Source organism: Elephas maximus, chromosome X, assembly GCF_024166365.1.
Source record: "Elephas maximus indicus isolate mEleMax1 chromosome X, mEleMax1 primary haplotype, whole genome shotgun sequence".
In the NCBI taxonomy this organism is placed as follows: Eukaryota; Metazoa; Chordata; class Mammalia; order Proboscidea; family Elephantidae; genus Elephas; species Elephas maximus.
The window spans coordinates 66,650,042-66,671,902 of NC_064846.1; positions in this window are offsets into that span (position 1 = coordinate 66,650,042).

Here is a 21,861-nt window from a genome sequence, read left to right on the forward strand (position 1 = left end):
ACACAGCTTGACGAAGTTAAATAATGCCACAAAAATGGACACAAGATAAAAGGATCTGTTGGTAATTGCTATGGCATATATAATTTTAATTTTGCTTGATGGCAGTGGGTTATATAATTTTGAAATAACCACCAAAAAATATATGTACAGGTATGTAAGTATGTACGTAAGCATATGTGTATAGGTATGTATATGTGAGCATATGGATGTACAGTTTTAAGTGTAAGCATATGTATGTATATATGTGTCTATGTGACTGTATGCACATATATTCATACATATAATAAAGCATATTGGGGGCACAGTTACAGACTCTTCTCAGACGTAACCAAACATGTCATGGGCTTGGTTTTCTTGGTTTGAAATATTAGGACCCATGGTCTCGTGTAATATCTTAGTCAATTGGCATAATATAGTTCATAAAATTATATATACTAGTTTGGTGAGTAGTGTCTGGGGTTTTAAAAGCTTGTGAGCAGTCATTTAAGAGACAACTATTGGTCTCTACTCATCCAGAGTAAAAGAGAAAGAAGGAAACCAAAGATTCAAAGAGGAACTATTATCCAGGACCAAAAGTCTGTATGAACCACAGCCTCATCTACCCTGACACCAGAAGTAGATGGTGCCCGGCTACCATTACTGGCCATTCTATTCACAGCCACAGTAGATGGACCCTGATAGGATGGAGGAAAAATGTGGAACAAAACCTCAAATTCCTAAAACAAACAAACAAAAGATTGACATATATTACAGCTCGTTGTTTGCAGACATTTTCTTGAACTCTTACAGAAATTCATCCTCTTCTTACCTCTCTATCTTTACACTTTCAAGTGTGGAAGCAATACGGCATATTGCTTTAGCTAAGGTAAAATAAGGAGAAATGTTAGTGAAAGTCCTATATGTATATTGAAAACTTTTGAAGACAAATATATCAATGGCACTTGAATTTCAGTGCAGTTTACATGGGAGGCTTTTCACTTACAGCGCTATTAACGCTAAATACATAAGCCACCCATTTCTCCTATTTCTTCAGCTTGCTATGTGCCAAACAAGATACTAAAGGGTACCATTTTGACAATTCAGGAAGTTGGCAATTATGGGTATTTCTTGAAAAACAAATAAACCAAAAAAAGTTGTGGCTGGGAAATCTCACACCTGAGCAAAAATGGCATTACTGTGAGAGCAAATAATGAGGCAGATGCTGTTTGTTCTTCAGAAAACTGATATATAATACATTATTAGATTATTTTTTTCTTAAACATTGTGAAACCTACCTTTAGGTGGTTAAATACAGTTTGGAAAATGGATGGAAGGAAAGCTCTTTAAATGTAATGAAGCATTACATTACATTGTACCATGAAGTCCCATTGTAGTGTACTTTATAATACCACTTACTATCTTATATTACAGACCAAATAATATCAATCATTTGCATAACATTGTACAGGTATGTTTTGCACTAACATAGAATGATTATGCATGTGGGCTTTGCATTCAAACTATTTGGATTGGAATCCTGGTTCCACCACTTCTTAGCCATCTGACTGCTGGCAAGTTACTTCAACTAAGATTCTTCATCTGTCAAATTGAGATAGTACCTAAATGGTACCTTTTAGTATCTTTTTTTGTCACACAGCAAGCTGAAGAAATAGCCAGAAGGCAGGTTTTTTTTGCATTAATAACGTTGTAAGTGGAAAGGCCTCCATATAAACTGTATTTAAGTGTAGTTTTTTTATATGCATGTGAAAGCTAGACAATTAATAAGGAAGACCGAAGAAGAATTGATGCCTTTGAATTATAGTGTTGGTGGAGAATACTGAGTATACCATGTACTACCAGAAGAACGAACAAACCTGTTTTGGAAGAAGTACAACCAGAATGCTTCTTAGAAGCAAGGATGGCAAGACTATGTCTCACATAATTTGGACACGTTATCAGGAAGGATCAGTCCCTGGAGATGGACATCATGCTTGGTAAAGTAGAGAGGGTCAGCAAAAAAGAGGAAGACCCTCAGCAAGATGGATTGACACAGTGGCTGCAACAAAGGGCTCAAGCATAGTAACAATTATGAGGATGGTGCAGGACTCGGCAGTATTTCATTCTGTTATACATGAGTTGCTATGAGTCAGAACCAACTCGACAGCACCTAAAGACAATTTTTGATGTGATTCTTTTGAACATTAAATGAATTAATCCAAAGAATACCTTTGATGTGGTACTTGATACATATTTAGGTCTAATAAATATTAGTTTGTTTTGGGCACGGGAAAGACAGATATTTGTTTTTGTTCACTGATGTTAGAATTACTGTAGAGTTCTGTTATTTTTATTATTATTTTTAATAATCTAGCCCTAGCAAAACTGTTGAAATGTAAAAGTAAAGACAATATGAACTAGTTAAAATACAGAAAGTAAAAATCACACTAAAAACTTTAGAGGAGAACATTTAAAAAATAATAGCCCAGAAGATGCTTTTGAAAGTAAAGGCCCAAAATGATAATGTAGTTCTACACATTGCCATGAAATGATGTCCAAAGTCTAGTGTTAATTTCAAAAAAGTTTAAAATATACATGCTTATGTAATGATCTTTTTCTTTTTTTAAATATATTTGAACATATTTTTACATGTAAATATTTGTACAAAAAATCTGGAAGTCACCAAGATATTAACCATCCTTATCATGAGTGGAGCCCCGGTGGTGAAGTGGTTAACACCTCAGGCTGCTAACCAAAAGGTTCAGAATCAACTCTACGGCACACAACAACAACTATCATCAAGTAGCTTTTTAAATTTGTCCATTCATTGTTAAAAAATTCAGAGCACACAGATACAATTCTGTATTCTTAAACAATAAAACTATTTCTGTATTTTTTAGAAAAAGCAAAGACTAATTTAAAATCAGAGAAGAGAATAAGTGTTCACTGCTTGTAAAAAACAAACCAGAATAATCCTTTACGGGAAATAACATGTGGTGCTTCTGTTAATGAAGGCATCATATTCACATGACATAATTATTTATATGGAATGTCTTTACTAGAGATTAAATTCATAAATAAAATGAAAATGTATCCAAGCTAACAAATAAAGGGGTTCACCTTCGGACAATTAGATACTATAGGAATGGCCTAGAAAATATCAAATATGCATCTGGGTCTTTGGGGGAGGGGGAGTGGCAAGTGTTGAGTTAATTTTGCTTAAAATTGGTATTCTATGTACTCCAAATTAGATATGGACAAACAGAATTTAACAGTGGTATTTTGATTACGCTTGGCTTCCAGAGCAGACAACTTTAAGTTTGATAATTTATGTTATTTCTTAAATACAGAGCTTGTTACACACCAAACCCAAAACCAAACCAGTTGCCATCAAGCCGATTCTGACTCATAGCAACCCTGTAGGACAGAGTAAAACTGCCCCTTACGGTTTCCAAGGAGCACCTGGTGGATTCAAACTGCCCACCTTTTGGTTAGCAGCCGAGTTCTTAACCACTGCCCCATCAGGGCTCCTGAGGTTGTTATAAAGTTGTTTTATTACTTGAGAATTCATAAATCAAGGCATAACTATAATCAAAGCATCTAGCATAGAAGAGGTTACATATCTTATTTTCACCTGAAAGCCACTCTCCTGTTACACAATGCAACTCTGTGAAATCAGATCACCACACCACTAAAATGATCAAATCTTAGGAGACACTCGATGTTGAAAAAAGTCACTGCTGTTGTGATGCTTGAAAATTGTCAAGCCAACAGCTCTTAGGTCAGTTATACCAAAGGCAGAGAGTTTAAGGCAGAGGTGAAAGGTAGAATGTCCTGTTTCAAAAGTGCTGTTTCTTAAATTCAAACCTATAATAATATCTATAGATTTGGAGCATATATAAGTGCTAAGCATTGTGCTAAATGTTTTATATGTGTTTTCTCTTTTAATCCTCACAAAAACCCTGAGACGTAAAGACTGTTATTAGCACTAACATGTTAAAGATGAGGAAAGTGACACTCAGACATGTCCATGGTTAAAATATTAAGGAATTCAAAAAAATGTGTGTTTGGCACCAGAGCAACTTTCCAGTCTACTGACACAAAGCAGCAATGTTTTTTGCTAACATAAACTGAATTTATTTTTTGCTCATATAATGGATTGGAACAACTTTTAATACCTTAAAAACCATATGGGGGGGGCCAAGATGGCGGACTAGGTAGACGCTACCGCGGATCCCTCTTGCAACAAAGACTCAGAAAAACAAGTGAATCGATAACATACATAACAATCTACGAACCCTGAACAACAAACACAGATTTAGAGACGGAGAATGAACAAATACGGGGAGGCAGCGATTGTTTTCAGAGCCTGGAGCCAGCGTACCAGTCAGGTGACCTTCGGCGCCCTATTTGGGGCAGAGCCCAGGGGGGCAGATGGCACAAACAAGGGGCCCAGCCCTGGCCAACAAACTCATTCCGGGAGGGGGCCCAGCCGGTTTGCACGGGCGGCGTGGCAGCGCAGCCAGTGGGAGAAGTCCCCGGGAGGCAGTGACTGGTCTTGGAGCGGGGAGAGCAGCGTCCCAGCCGGGGAACCGTCCCGCCGGGAGTTTGGCTGGGCGCGGGCACGGCATAGGTGTGGAGAGCTGCTCCACCCCCCTGGACTAGCCCCGGGGGGGCCCAGCCGGTTCTCAGTGGTGGCGCGGCGACGCGGCTGGTGGGACGGGGAGTCCCCGGGAGGCAGCAACTGATTTTGGAGTTGGGAGTGCACCGTCCCAGTAGGGGAAACTTGACGTTGGGCGTGGGGCTGGCAGCGGAGGATCTGACCATGACTCCAGCAGGCCAGACCCCCCAGGGGCAATCTCCACACAGCCAGCACACATAGGCGACGCGCCCCGTGGAAATCTCAGATATAATAGTCATTCCAAGCAAGACAAGCAACTCTGGCTATATTCTGAGGTGCTACTCTCCTATCTCTCTGATCCCTCCCCCACCCTCCCCAGGCGGCTTCATTAACATCCGAATAGCCTGAGCCAGAGGGAGAACTCTGATAGGGATATGACTGCATTTTTTTTAGCGGATTTTTCTGGAAAAACTAGTTTCCCAGTGATGGCTCAGAGACAGCAGTCCATATCAAACCACATAAAGAAGCAGACCATGACAGCTTCTCCAACCCCCCAAACAAAAGAATCAAAATCTTTCCCAAATGAAGATACAATCCTGGAATTATCAGATACAGAATATAAAAAACTAATTTACAGAATGCTTCAAGACATCACAAACGAAATGAGGCAAACTGCAGAAAAAGCCAAGGAACACACTGATAAAACTGTTGAAGATCTCAAAAAGATTATTCAAGAACATAGTGGAAATATTAATAAGTTGCAACAATCCATAGAGAGACAGCATGTAGAAATCCAAAAGATTAACAATAAAATTACAGAATTAGACAACGCAATAGGAAGTCAGAGGAGCAGACTTGAGCAATTAGAATGCAGACTGGGACATCTGGAGGAGCAGGGAATCAACACCAACATAGCTGAAAAAAAAATCAGATAAAAGAATTAAAAAAAATGAAGAAACCCTAAGAATCATGTAGGACTCTATCAAAAAGGATAACTTGTGGGTGATTGGAGTCCCAGAACAGGGAGGGGGGGACAGAAAACACAGAGAAAATAGTTGAAGAACTCCTGACACAAAACTTCCCTGACATCATGAAAGATGAAAGGATATCTATCCAAGATGCTCATCGAACCCCATTTAAGATTGATCCAAAAAGAAAAACACCAAGACATATTATCATCAAACTTGCCAAAACCAAAGATAAACAGAAAATTTTAAAAGCAGCCAGGGAGAAAAGAAAGGTTTCCTTCAAGGGAGAATCAATAAGAATAAGTTCAGACTACTCAGCAGAAACCATGCAGGCAAGAAGGGAATGGGACGACATATACAGAACACTAAAGGAGAAAAACTGCCAGCCAAGGATCATATATCCAGCAAAACTCTCTCTGAAATATGAAGGAGAAATTAAGATACTTACAGATAAACACAAGTTTAGAGAATTTGCAAAAGCCAAACCAAAGCTACAAGAAATACTAAAGGATATTGTTTGGTCAGAAAACCAATAATGTCAGATACCAGCACAATACAAGGTCACAAAACAGAATGTCCTGATATCAACTCAAATAGGGAAATCACAAAAACAAACAAATTAAGATTAATTAAAAAAAAATAATACACATAACAGGTAATCATGGAAGTCAATAGGTAAAAGATCACAATAATCAAAAAGAGGGACTAAATACAGGAGGCATTGAACTGCCAGATGGAGAGTGATACAAGGCGATATAGAAAGATACAAGTTAGGTTTTTACTTAGAAAAATAGGGGTAAATAATAAGGTAACCACAAAAAGGTATAACAACTCCATAACTCAAGATAAAAGCCAAGAAAAACGTAACGACTCAACTAACATAAAGTCAAACACTATGAAAATGAGGATCTCACAATTTACTAAGAAAAACGTCTCAGCACAAAAAAGTATGTGGAAAAATGAAATTGCCAACAACACACATGAAAAGGTATCAAAGTGACAGCACTAAACACTTATTTATCTATAATTACACTGACTGTAAATGGACTAAATGCAACAATAAAGAGACAGAGAGTCACAGACTGGATAAAGAAACACGATCCATCTATATGCTGCCTACAAGAGACACACCTTAGACTTAGAGACACAAACAAACTAAAACTCAAAGGATGGAAAAAAATATATCAAGCAAACAATAAGCAAAAAAGAAGAGGAGTAGCAATATTAATTTCTGACAAAATAGACTTTAGACTTAAATCCACCACAAAGGTAAAGAAGGACACTATATAATGATAAAAGGGACATTTGATCAGGAAGACATAACCATATTAAATATTTACGCACCCAATGACAGGGCTGCAAGATACATAAATCAAATTTTAACAGAATTGAAAAGTGAGATAGACACCTCCACATTTATAGTAGGAGACTTCAACACACCACTTTCGGAGAAGGACAGGACATCCAGTAAGGAGCTCAATAGAGACACGGAAGACCTACTTACAACAATCAAGCAACTTGACCTCATTGTCTTATACAGAACTCTCCACCCAACTGCTGCAAAATATACCTTTTTTTCTATCGCACATGGAACATTCTCTAGAATAGACCACATATTAGGTCATAAAACAAACCTTTGCAGAGTCCAAAACATCGAAATATTACAAAGCATCTTCTCAGACCACAAGGCAATAAAACTAGAAATCAATAACAGAAAAACTAGGGAAAAGAAATCAAATACTTGGAAAATGAACAATACCCTCCTGAAAAAAGACTGGGTTATAGAAGACATCAAGGAGGGAATAAGGAAATTCACAGAATGCAACGAGAAATGAAAATACTTCCTATCAAAACCTCTGGGACACAGCAAAAGCAGTGGTCAGAGGCCAATTTATATCGATAAATGCACACATACAAAAAGAAGAAAGAGCCAAAATCAGAGAACTGTCCCTACAACTTGAACAAATAGAAAGTGAGCAACAAAAGAACCCATCAGGCACCAGAAGAAAACAAATAATAAAAATTAGAGCTGAACTAAATGAATTAGAGAACAGAAAAACAATTGAAAGAATTAACAAAGCCAAAAGCTGGTTCTTTGAAAAAATTAACAAAATTGATAAACCATTGGCTAGACTGACTAAAGAAATACAGGAAAGGAAACAAATAACCCGAATAAGAAATGAGAAGGACCACATCACAACAGAACCAAATGAAATTAAAAGAATTATTTCAGATTACTACGAAAAATTGTACTCTAACAAATTTGAAAACCTAGAAGAAATGGATGAATTCTTGGAAAAACACTACCTACCTAAACTAACACAATCAGAAGTAGAACAACTAAATAGACCCATAACAAAAAAAGAGACTGAAACGGTAATCAAAAAACTCCCAACAAAAAAAAGCCCTGGCCCGGACGGCTTCACTGCAGAGTTCTACCAAACTTTCAGACAAGAGTTAACACCACTACTACTGAAGGTATTTCAAAGCATAGAAAATGACGGAATACTACCCAGCTCATTCTATGAAGCCACCATCTCCCTGATACCAAAACCAGGTAAAGACATCACAAAAAAAGAAAATTATAGACCTATATCCCTCATGAACATAGATGCAAAAATCCTCAACAAAATTCTAGCCAGTAGAATCCAACAACACATCAAAAAAATAATTCACCATGATCAAGTGGGATTTATACCAGGTATGAAAGGCTGGTTTAATATCAGAAAAACCATTAATGTAATTCATCACATAAATAAAACAAAAGACAAAAACCACATGATCTTATCAATTGATGCAGAAAAGGCATTTGACAAAGTCCAACACCCATTTATGATAAAAACTCTTACCAAAATGGGAATTGAAGGAAAATTCCTCCACATAATAAAGGGCATCTATGCAAAGACAACAGCCAATATCACTCTAAATGGAGAGAACCTGAAAGCATTTCCCTTGAGAACGGGAACCAGACATGGATGCCCTTTATCACCGCTCTTATTCTACATCGTACTTGAAGTCCTAGCCAGGGCAATTAGGCTAGACAAAGAAATAAAGGGTATCTGGATTGGCAAGGAGGAAGTAAAGTTATCACTATTTGCAGATGACATGATCTTATACACAGAAAACCCTAAGGAATCCTCCAGAAAACTACTGAAACTAATAGAAGAGTTTGGCAGAGTCTCAGGTTATAAAATAAACATACAAAAATCACTTGGATTCCTCTACATCGACAAAAAGAACACCGAAGAGGAAATAACCAAATCAATACCATTCACAGTAGCCCCCAAGAAGATAAAATACTTAGGAATAAATCTTACCAAGGATGTAAAAGACCTATACAAAGAAAACTACAAGGCTCTACTACAAGAAATTCAAAAGGACATACTTAAGTGGAAAAACATACCTTGCTCATGGATAGGAAGATTTAACATAGTAAAAATGTCTATTCTACCAAAAGCCATCTATACATATAACGCACTTCCGATCCAAATTCCAATGTCATATTTTAAGAGGATAGAGAAACAAAACACCAATTCCATATGGAAGGGAAAGAAGCCCCGGATAAGCAAAGCATTACTGAAAAAGAAGAAGAAAGTGGGAGGCCTCACTCTACCTGACTTCAGAACCTATTATACAGCCACAGTAGTCAAAACAGCCTGGTACAACAACAGGCACATAGACCAATGGAACAGAATTGAGAGCCCAGATATAAATCCATCCACGTATGAGCAGCTGATATTTGACAAAGGCCCAGTGTTAGTTGAGGAAAAGATAGTCTTTTTAACAAATGGTGCTGGCATAACTGGATATCCATTTGCAAAAGAATGAAACAGGACCCATACCTCACACCATGCACAAAAACTAACTCCAAGTGGATCAAAGACCTAAACATAAAGACTAAAACGATAAAGATCATGGAAGAAAAAATAGGGACAACCCTAGGAGCCCTAATACAAGGCATAAACAGAATACAAAACATTACCAGAAATGATGAAGAGAAACCTGGTAACTGGGAGCTCCTAAAAATCAAACACCTATGCTCATCTAAAGACTTCACCAAAAGAGTAAAAAGACCACCTACAGACTGGGAAAGAATATTCAGCTATGACATCTCCGACCAGCGCCTGATCTCTAAAATCTACATGATTCTGTCAAAACTCAACCACAAAAAGACAAACAACCCAATCAAGAAGTGGGCAAAGGATATGAACACACATTTCACTAAAGAAGATATTCAGGCAGCCAACAGATACATGAGAAAATGCTCTCGATCATTAGCCATTAGAGAAATGCAAATTAAAACTACGATGAGATTCCATCTCACACCAACAAGGCTGGCATTAGTCCAAAAAACACAAAATAATAAATGTTGGAGAGGCTGCGGAGAGATTGGAACTCTCATACACTGCTGGTGGGAATGTAAAATGGTACAACTACTTTGGAAATCTATCTGGCGTTATCTTAAACACTTAGAAATAGAACTACCATACAACCCAGAAATCCCACTCCTCGGGATATACCCTAAAGTTACAAGAGCCTTCATACAAACAGATATATGCACACCCATGTGTATTGCAGCTCTGTTTACAATAGCAAAAAGCTGGAAGCAACCAAGGTGTCCATCAACGGATGAATGGGTAAATAAATTGTGGTATATTCACACAATGGAATACTACGCATCCATAAAGAACAGTGACAAATCTGTGAAACATTTCATAACATGGAGGAACCTGGAAGGCATTATGCTGAGCGAAATTAGTCAGAGGCAAAAGGACAAATATTGTATAAGACCACTATTATAAGATCTTGAGAAATAGTAAAAACTGAGAAGAACACATAGTTTTGTGGTTACGAAGGGGGGAGGGAGGGAGGGAGGGAGAGGGTTTTTTATTGATTAATCAGTAGATGAGAACTGCTTTGGGTGAAGGCAAAGACAACACTCAATACATGGAAGGTCAGCTCAATTGGACTGGACCAAAAGCAAAGAAGTTTCTGGGATAAAATGAATGCTTCAAAGGTCAGCGGAGCAGGGGCGGGGGTCTGGGGAACATGGTTTGAGGGGACTTCTAAGTCAATTGGCAAAATAATTCTATTATGAAAACATTCTGCATCCCACTTTGAAATGTGGCGTCTGGGGTCTTAAATGCTAACAAGCGGCCATCTAAGATGCATCAATTGGTCTCAACCCACCTGGAGCAAAGGAAAATGAAGAACACCAAGGCCACACGACAACTAAGAGCCCAAGAGACAGAAAGGGCCACATGAACCAGAGACCTACATCATCCTGAGACCAGATGAACTAGTTGGTGCCCGGCCACAATTGATGACTGCCCTGACAGGGAGCACAACAGAGAACTCCTGAGGGAACAGGAGATCAGTGGGATGCAGACCCCAAATTCTCATAAAAAGACCATACTTAATGGTCTGACTGAGACTAGAGGAATCCCGGCGGCCATGCTCCCCAGACCTTCTGTTGGCACAGGACAGGAACCATCCCCAAAGACAACTCATCAGACATGAAAGGGACTGGTCAGCGGGTGGGAGAGAGACGCTGATGAAGAGTGAGCTAATTATATCAGGTGGACACTTGAGAGTGTGTTGGCAATTCTTGTCTGGAGTGGGGATGGGAGGATAGAGAGAGAGGGAAGCTGGCAAAATTGTCACGAAAAGAGAGACTGAAAGGGCTGACTCAATAGGGGGAGAGCAAGTGGGAGTACGGAGTAAGATGTATGTAAACTTATATGTGACAGACTGATTGGATTTGTAAACGTTCACTTGAAGCTTAATAAATGTTAATAAAAAAAATATGTGTAGCTAAAGAGGTAAATAAATCAAATGACTTAAAGAGGAAAAAAAAACATTGTCGTCGAGTCGATTCCAACTCATAGCGACCTTATAGGACAGAGTAGAACTGCCCCATAGAATTTCCAAGGAGCGCCTGGTACATTCGAAATGCCAACCTTTTAGTTAGCAGCTGTAGTATGGAACCAGAAGCATACGCAATTTAACCAGAATATTTGCAATTGGAACTGTGCATCGTTCCTTGAGGATAGACTGTGCCTAATGCAAATACAGGAACTTTAAAACCATATCAAAGAGAAACTGGAACTTAGGTACTTAATGCAAGTCAACAGCTGTGACCTCAGCCAAGGAAGCTGTGGAATTTTCATTCAGCAAGCTGTGCCTCATGCTTCTTTGGCTAGAGCTATGTATATTTAATTAGTGTCCTCTCACCTTCAAAGTACATATTTTTTCACTTGACAGTTTCTGGCACCAAAAGAATGTCCTTGAGAAAAAAGTCAAGCCTATTGACTACTAAGCATATTATTTGACTTGTTGTTCAACTATTCTCAAGAAAGAATTGAGAATAATGAAAGACGGTGGGGTGTAGAGCTACTTTAACTGACAGTGTCAGGTCGGTCGAAGCTATTGAACAGTTCCTATTAAATTAGCTTAGCTTCATCTCAGCTAGTTAAAGCTGGCATGCTGACAAATTAGTTTCTACTGTATAGAAAAAAAAGAGTAAGGAAGAACATATTCACATTCGAGGGCTTAGTGACAGTCACATCACAAGGTCAATAAGAGTACGTCCATCAGAGTTTGTCCCATGTCAATACATTGGATGATCAGCTTCAAAATACTGTTTTCACAATAGAGCTGGAGGAAAATGTAGAACAAAATTCTAACTCAAAAAGAAAGACCAGGCTTGCTGGCCTGACAGAGACTGGAGAAACCCTGAGATTATGGCCCCCGGACACCTTTTCAGCTCAGTAATGAGGTCATTCCTGAGGTTCACCCTTCAGCCAAAGATTGAACAGATAGGTGCATGGAACAAAACAAGACTAAAGGGGCACACCAGTCCTGGGACAGGGACTGGAAGGCAACAGGGAACAGGAAAGCTGCTTAATAGGGAACCCAGGGTTGAGAAGGGAGAGTGTTGACATGTCGTGGAATTGTTAACTGATGTCATAGAACAATGTGTGTACTAACTGTTTGATGAGAAACTAGTTTGTTCAGTAAACCTTCATCTAAAGTAAAATAAAAAAAAGTGTTTTCACCAGATGAGCTAATTCTTCCTAATGAAATTTATTTCATTATTTCTTTGAAGGAATTTTAACAGAGATAATTACTCAGCTTTTGTTGCTTGTTGGAAATTCAAATGAAAATTTTATTTAGCGTTTTCACTCACAGAAATTTGGCACAAGATTGTGCCTCCTCTAGCAAAAAATCATAAAGGTATTCCCTTTAAAAAAAAAATCAAGCAATGTGTTTATTCTGTGGCTTAAAAAAAAATTTAAAAAATGGTGTCATGGTATCAACAGTGAGCTTGGATATATGACTTTAAAAAAAATGAGACCAAAGTTGAATGGTTTGACATTTTTATCATATGAGTCAGATTGTACATCCTATAGAATTTAGGATTTTCCCCAACACAGGAGAAAAGAACATTCATAGAATCCTAGCCACTTCCAGGAATTCTTATGGATGTGGAACAATAGCCTTTAACTCTCCTTAAAATAATTTTAAAAACTCTTACAGAAACCGATGTCACACATGCATAAAACAGCTCCCTTCCTCATATTGCTGATGTTGTTGTTAGGTGCCATCGACTAGGTTCTGACTCATAGCGACCCTACGTACAACAGAACAAAACACTGCCTGGTCCTGCACCATCCTCACAGTCATTGTTATGCTTGAGCCCATTGTTGCAACCACTATGTCAGTCCATCTCATTGAGGGTCTTCCTCTTTTTTACTGTCCCTCTACTTTACCAAACATGATGTCCTTCCCCAGGGACTGATCCCTCCTGATAACATGTCCAAAGTATGTGAGATGGAGTCTTGCCATCCTTGCTTCTAAGGAACATTCTGGCTGTAATTCTTCCAAGATGTGTTCATTCTTCTGGCAGCCCATGGTATATTCAGTATTCTTCACCAACACCATATTTCAAAGACATCAATTCTTCTTCAGTAATCCTTATTCTTTATCCATCTTTCACGTGCATATGAGGTGATTGAAAACACCATGGCTTAGGTCAGAAGCACCTTAGTCCTCAAAGTGACATCTTCACTTTTCACACTTTAAAGAAATCTTTTGCAGCAGATTTGCTCTATGCAATGCATCTTTTCACATCTTGACTGCTGCTTTTATGGGCATTGATCGTGGCCCCAAGTAAAATGAAATCCTCAACAACTTCAGTCTTTTCTTCCTTTATCATAGTTTTCCTTATTTGTCCATTTGTGAGGATTTTTGTTTTCTTTATGTTGAGGTGTAATCCATACTGAAGGCTGTGGTCTTTGATCTTCCTCAGTAAGTGTTTCAAATCCTCCTCACTTTCAGCAAGCAAGGTTGTGTCATCTGCATAACTCAGGTTGTTAATGAGTCTCCCTCCAATCCTGATGCTGTGTTCCTCTTCATATAGTCCAACTTCTTGGATTATTTGCTCAGCATACAGATTGAATAAGTATGGTGAAAGGATACAAATTTGACGCACAATTTTTTTTTTTTTATGTATTTAACCGCACAGCATCCCCTTGTCCTGTTTGAATGACTGCGTCTTGGTCTAAGTACCGGTTCCTCATGAGCACAATTAAGTGTTCTGGAATTCCCATTCTTCACAATGTTACCCATAATTTGTTATGACCCACACAGTCGAATACATTTGCATAGTCAATAAAACACAGGTAAACATCTTTCTGGTATTCTCTGCTTTCAGCCATGACCCATCTGTCATCAGCAATCATGTTCCTTGTTCTACATCCTCTTCTGTATCCGGCTTGAATTTCTGGCAGTTAATTGTTGATGTACTGTTGCTACCGCTTTTGAATGATCTTCAGCAAAATTTTACTTGTGTGTGATATTAATGATAAACCAAAAAAAAAAAAAAAAAACCAAACCCGTTGCCATCGAGTCGATTCCGACTCATAGCAACACTATAGGACAAAATAGCACCGCCCCCATAGAGTTTCTAAGGAGTGCCTGGTGAATTTGAACTGCCGACCTCTTGGTTAGCAGTTGTAACTCTTACTCACTATGCCACCAGGGTTTCCGATATTCACGATACTGTTCAGTAATTTCTGCAATCTGTTGGATCACCTTTCCTTGGAATGGGTACAAATATGGATCTTTCCCAGTTGGTTGGCCACATAGCTGCTTCAAATTTCTTGGCATAGGCAAGTGAGTACTTCCAGTGCTGCATCTGTTTGTTGAAACATCTCAATTGGTGTTGCGTCAACTCCTGAAGCCTTGTTTTTTGCCAACGCCTTCAGCACAGCTTGGACTTTTTCATACAGTACCATTGGTTCTTGATCATATGATACCTGCTAAAATGGTTGAACGTCAACCAATTCTTTTTGGTACAGTGACTCTGTATTTCTTCCACCTACTTTAAAAAAAAATTTTATTGTGCTTTAAGTGAAAGTTTACAAATCAAGTCAGTCTCATATGAAAATTTATATACACCTTGCTATATACTCCTAGTTGCTCTCTGCCTAATGAGACAGCACACTCCTCCTCTCCACCCTGTATTACCCATGTACATTCTGTCCCCCTCTGCCTTCTCATCTCCCCTCCAGACGGGAGCTACCCACATAGATTCCTGATTCTACTTGAGCCAAGAAGCTCACTCCTTACCAGTATCATTTTTGATCTTATACTCCAATCCAATCCCTTTCTGAAGAGTTGGCTTTGGGAATGCTTCCTGTCTTTGGTTAACAGAAGGTCTGGGGACCATGATCTCCAGGGTCCTTCTAGTTTCAATCAGACCATTAAGTCCGACCTTTATATGAGAATTTGAGGTCTGCATCCCACTGCTCTCCTGCACCATCAGGGATTCTCTGTTGTGTTACCTGTCAGGGCAGTCATCTGTTATAGCTGGGCACCATCTAGGTCTTCTGGTCTCAGGCTGATGTAGTCTCTGATTTAGATGGCCCTTTCTGTTTCTTGGGCTCTTAATTACCTTGTGTCTTTGGTGTTCCTCCTTCTCCTTTGCTCCAGGTGTGTTGAGACCAATTGATGCATCTTAGATGGCCGCTTGCTAGTGGTTAAGACCCCAGACGCCACTCACCAAAGTGGGATGCAGAATGTTTTCTTAATAGATTTTATTATGCCAATCGATCTACATGTCCCCTGAAACCATGGTTCCCAAAACACGGCCCCTGCTACTCTGGCCTTCAAAGTGTTCAGTTTATTCAGGAAACTTCTTTGCTTTTGGTTTACTCCAGTTGTCCCAACCTTCCTGTATTGTGTGTTGTGTTTCCCTTCACCTAAAATAGTTCTTATCTATTATCTAATTAGTGAATACCCCTCCCCCTCCCTCCCTCCCCACTCTTGTAACCATTAAAGTATATTTTCTTCACTGTTTAAACTATTCCTTGAGTTTTTATAATAGTGGTCTCATACAATATTTGTCCTTTTGCAACTGACTAATTTCACTCAGCATAATGCCTTCCAGATTCCTCCATGTTACGAAATGTTTCACAGATTCATCACTGTTCTTTATTGATGCATAGTATTCCATTGTGTGAATATACCATAATTTATGTATCCATTCATCTATTGAGGGGCACCTTGGTTGCTTCCATCTTTTTGCTATTGTAAACAGTGCTGCAATGAACATGAGTGTGCATATATCTGTTTGGATAAAGGCTCTTATTTCTCTAGGATATAGTCCAAGGAGTGGGATTGCTGGATCGTATGGTAATTCTATTTCTAGCTTTTTAAGGAAGCACCAAATCAATTTCCAAAATGATTGTATCATTTTACATTCCCACCAGCAGTGTATAAGTGTTCTAGTCTCTCCAACATTAATTATTTTGTGTTTTTTGGATTAATGCCAGCCTTGTTGGAGTGAGATGTAATCTCATTGTAGTTTTGATTTGCATTTCTCTAATGGTTAATGATCCTGAACATTTTCTCATGTATCTGCTAGCTGCCTGAATGTCTTTAGTGAAGTGCCTGTTTATATCCTTTGTCCATTTTTAAATGGGGTTATTTTACATTTTGTTGTTGAATTTTTGCAGTATCATGTAGGTTTTAGAGATCGGACGCTGATGGGAAATGTCATAGCTAAAAAATTTTCCCCAGTCTGTAGGTAATCTTTTTACTCTTTTGGTGAAGCCTTTGGATGAGCGTAGGTGTTTGATTTTTAGCAGCTCCCAGTTATCTAGTTTTTCTACTGGTGTTTGTGCATTGTATGTAATGTTTTGTGTACTGTTTATGCCATGTATTAGTGCTCCTAGCATTTTTTTCTTCCATGATCTTTATCTTTTTAGATGTTATATTTAGGTCTTTGATCCATTTAGAGTTTGTTTTTGTGCATGGTGTGAGGTATGGGTCTTGCTTCATTTTTTTTGCAGATGGATATCCAGTTATGCCAGCACCATTTGTTAAAGAGACTGTCTTTTCCCCATTTAACAGACTTTGGGCCTTTGTCAAATATCAGCTGCTCATAGGTGGATGAATTTATGTCTGGATTCTCAATTCTGTTCCATTGGTCTGTCTATCTGTTGTTGTACCAGTACCAGTCTGTTTTGACAACTGTTCTAAAATCAGGTTGTGTGAGGCCTCCCACTTTGTTCTTCTTTTTCAGTAATGCTTTACTTACTGGGGACTCTTTCCCTTCCATATGAAGTTGGTGATTCGTTTTTCTATCTCATTAAAATTGTCGTTGGAGTTTGGATCGGAATTGCATTGTATCTATAGATCGCTTTTGGTTAAATAGACATTTTTACAATATTGAATCTTCCTATCCATGAGCAAGGTATGTTTTTCCACTTATGTAGGTCTCTTTTGTTTTCTTGCAGTAGTGTCTTGTGGTTTTCTTTGTAAAGGTCTTTTACATCTCTGGTTAGATTTATTCCTAAGTATTTTATCTTCTTTGGGGCTACTGTATATGGTATTGATTTGGTGATTTGCTCTTCGATGTTCTTTTTGTTGGTGTAGAGGAATCCAACTGATTTTTGTATGTTTGTCCTGTATCCTAATACTCTACTGAACTCTTCTATTAGTTTAAGTAGTTTTCTTGAGGATTCTTTAGGGTTTTCTCTGTATAAGATCATGTCATCTGTAAACAGAGATACTCTTACTTCTTCTTTACCAATCTGGATGTCCTTTATTTCTTTATCTAGCCTAATTGCTCTGGCTAGGACCTCCAGTACAATGTCGAATAAGAGTGGTGATAAAGGGCATCCTTGTCTGGTACCTGTTCTCGGGGGTAATGCTTTCAGATTCTCTCCATTTAGGTTGACGTTGGCTGTTGGCTCTGTATAAATGCTCTTTATTATGTTGAGGAATTTGCCTTTTATTCCTATTTTGCTGAAAGTTTTTTTTTTTTTATCATGAGTGGATGTTGGACTTTTTCAAATGCCTTTTCTGCATGAATAGGTAAGATCATGTGATTCTTGTCTTTTGTTTTATTTATATGATGGATTACATTATTTGTTTTTCTAATCTTGAACCAACCCTGCATACCTGGTATGAATCCCACTTGATAATGTTCAATTATTTTTTTGATAAGTTGTTGAATTCTATTGGCTAGAATTTTGTTGAGTATTTTGCATCTAAGTTCATAAGGGTTATAGGTCTGTAATTTTCTTTTTTTGAGGTGTCTTTACCTGTTTTGGTATTACGGGTATGTTGGCTTCATAGAATGAGTTTGGTAGTATTCCATCCTTTTCTAGGCTCTGAAATACCTTTAGTAGTAGTCTTCCACCTACTTTTGATGTTTCCTGTTTTGTTTAATATTTTCCCTGTAGAATCCTTCAGTACTGCAACTTGAGGCTTGAATTTTTTCTTCAGCTCTTTCAGTTTGAATAGTGCCAAGTGTGTTCTTCCATTTTGGTTTTCTATCTCCATTTCTTTGCACATTTCATTATAGTACTTTATTCAATCTGTATTCTCAAGTCACCCTTTGAAATCTCTTCAGCTCTTTTACTCCATCATTTCTTCATTTTGCTTTAGCTACTCTACATTCAAGAGCAACTTTCAGAGTCTCTTTTGACATCCATTTTGATCTTTTCTTTCTTTCCTGTCTTTTTAATGGCCTCTTGCTGTCTTCATGTTGCTAATAATCAAAGGCAAATTTATCAGCTTGGAAAAATTAGAAAATGGAATGCTTCAAAACAACTGTCTTTAGTGAATGGGTGTAGTGAACAAATGAGGGGGGAACTATAAAATTGTATAGCAAGAGGGAACTTCTAATTTTAGATAATTCTTTAAAATATGCATTTCAAAATTAAACAGTTTAATAAATAACTTGATTATTTTCCTTTTTATTATGCTTTAGGTGAAGGTTTACAGAGCAAATTAGTTTCTCATTAAAAATTTAATACACTTATTGTTTTGTCACATTGTTTGCCAGCTCCATGATGTGTCAACACTGTCCCTTTCTTGGCCTTGGGTTCCCCATTTCCATTCTTCCAGCTTTCCTGTCCTCTCATGCCTTCTTGTCCTTGCCCCTGGGCTAGTATGCCCATTTAGTCTTGTATACATGGTTGAACTACACGTATTATTGTTTGTTTATAGGCCTGTCTTGTCTTTGGCTAAAGGGTGAACCTCATGAGTGACTTCAGTACTGCGTTAAAAGGTGTCTGGGGGCCATTCTGTCAGGGTTTCTCTAGTCTCTGTCAGACCAGTAATTCTGGTCTTTTTTTGTGAGTTTGAATTTTCTACATTTTTCTCCAGCTCTATCTGGGGCCCTCTATTATGATACCTGTCAGAATGATCAGTGGTAACTGGGCACTATTTAGTTGTGCTGGACTCAAGCTAGTGGTGGCTGTGGTATTTGTGATCCATTAGTCCTTTGTTCTAATCTTTCCCTTGTGTCTTTGGTTTTCTTCATTCTCCCTTGCTTCAGATGGGATGGGACAAGTAGCCACGGTTCCTGAATGGCACAAACAGTTTAGTGGTCAGCTACTCCCTGAAAGTTGAGCAGTTTGAATCCACCCAGAGGTGCCTCAGAAGAAAGCCCTGGTGATTTATTTCCAAAAGATCACAGCCATTGAAAACCCTGTGGAGCACAGTTCTACTCTGATACACATGGGGTTGCTGTGAGTTGGAATCGATTCCACGGCAACTGGTTTTGAATTATTGACACAATTGTCCATTAGTGCAAATAATCAGAAGTTGTTATTTTGAAATTTATATTTGTAATCACATTTTTCAATTGCAGTTGCTTTTAGATATAGGATTGTTGTTGTTGTTAGGTGCCGCCAACTTGGTTCCCACTCATAGCGATCCTGTGTACTGCAGGACGAAACACTGCCTGGTCCTGTGCCATCCTTACAATCACTGTTATGCTTGAGCCCATTGTTGCAGCCACTGTGTCAATACATCTCATTGAGGGTCTTCCTCTTTTCCACTGACCCTGTACTTTAGCAAGCATGATGTCCTTCTTCAGGGACTGATCCCTCCTGACAACATGTCCAAAGTATGTGAGAAGAAGTCTTGCCATCCTTGCTTCTAAGGTCCATTCTAGTTATATTTCTTCCAAGACGGATTTGTTCGTTCTTTTGGAAGTCCATGGTATATTCAATATTCTTTGCCAACACCACAATTCAAAGGCGTCAGTTCTTTCTTCAGTCTTCCTTATTCATTGTCCAGCTTTATGATGCAATTAAAATAATATGGCTTGGGTCAGGCGCCCCTTAGTCTTCAAGGTGACATCTTTGCTTTTTCAACACTTTAAAGATGCCCTTTGCAGCAGATTTGCCCAATGCAATGCGTCTTTTGATTTCCTGACTGCTGCTTCCATGGGTGTTGTTTGTGGATCCAAGTAAAATGAAATCCTTGACAACCTCAATCTTTTCTCCGTTTATCATGATGTTGCTTATTGATCCAGTTGTGAGGATTTTTGTTTTCTTTATGTTGAGGTGTAATCCATACTGAAGGCTGTGGTCTTTGATCTTCATTAGTAAGTGCTTCAAGTCCTCTTCACTTTCAAGCAAACAAGGTTGTGTCATCTGCATAACTCAGGTTGTTAATGCATCTTCTTCCAATCCTGATGCTCTGTTCTTCTTCATATAGTCCAGCTTCTCAGATTATTTGCTCAGCATACAGATTGAATAGGTATGGTGAAAGGATACAACCCTGACGCACACCTTTACTGACTTTAAACCACTCAGTATCCCCTTGTTCCTCATGAGCACAATTAAGTGTTCTGGAATTCCCATTCTTCACAATTTTATCCATAATTTGTTATGATCCACATAGTTGAATGCCTTTGCATAGTCAATAGAACACAGGTAAACATCTTTCTGGTATTATCTGCTTTTAGCCAGGATCCATCTGGCATCAGCAATGATATCCCTGATTCCATATCCTCTTCTGAAACTGACCTGAATTTCTGGCAATTCCCTGTCCATATACTGCTGTAGCTGCTTTTGAATGATCTTTGCAAAATTTTTCTTGCATGTGATATTAATAATATTGTTTGATAATTTCTGCATTTGATTGGCTCGGCTTTCTTGGGAATAGGCATACATATGGATTTCTTCCAGTTGCTTGGCCAGGTAGCTGTCTTCCAAATTTCTCAGCATAGATGAGTGAGTACTTCCAGTGCTACATCCTTTTATTGAAAGATTTCAGTTGGTATTCTGTCGATTCCTGGAGCCTTGTTTTTCTCCAGTGCCTTCAGTGCAGCTTGGACTTCTTCCTTTAGTACCATGGGTTCCTGATCATATGCTACTTCTTGAAATGATTGAACGTTGACTAATTTTTTTTGATATAATGACTCTGTGTATTCCTTCCATCTTCTTTTGTTGCTTCCTGCTTTGTTTAAGATTTCCCCCATAGAAAGGATTAGAAATATACAAATAAGAATCTATCCTGTTTTTTCACTTTTTAGCTGCCTACCACACTTGCATACTCCTAAAGAAAAGATATAGGAAGCTTGACACACTGCTTTGGTAGATTTGTTATACTTAAATTAGTATATAGATTTTAAATTTGACTTCATCTCTAGATGTCCAGGTGGGATATGTCAGATACTCTTACAGTATATACATTTTGAGAGTACTTGTTTTTATGAGGAAGAGAACAAAAAAGTGTATATTTTAAGGAGTTATTAGGATGGGGCTATATTCAGGAAAGATGAGTGAAAAAAAATAGAAATAATTAATTAGGCCTACACAAACAATTGTTTTATTAATTTCCAATTCAACACTCATTTTTGGGCTCATGCTATATTTCAGGCATCATACAACATACTGCAGATACAAAAGTGAATAAAACTGTCTCTGCCCTGAAGATCTTCCCAGTATAATGGAGGTGACTAACAGGTAAACAAAACTTACTGCA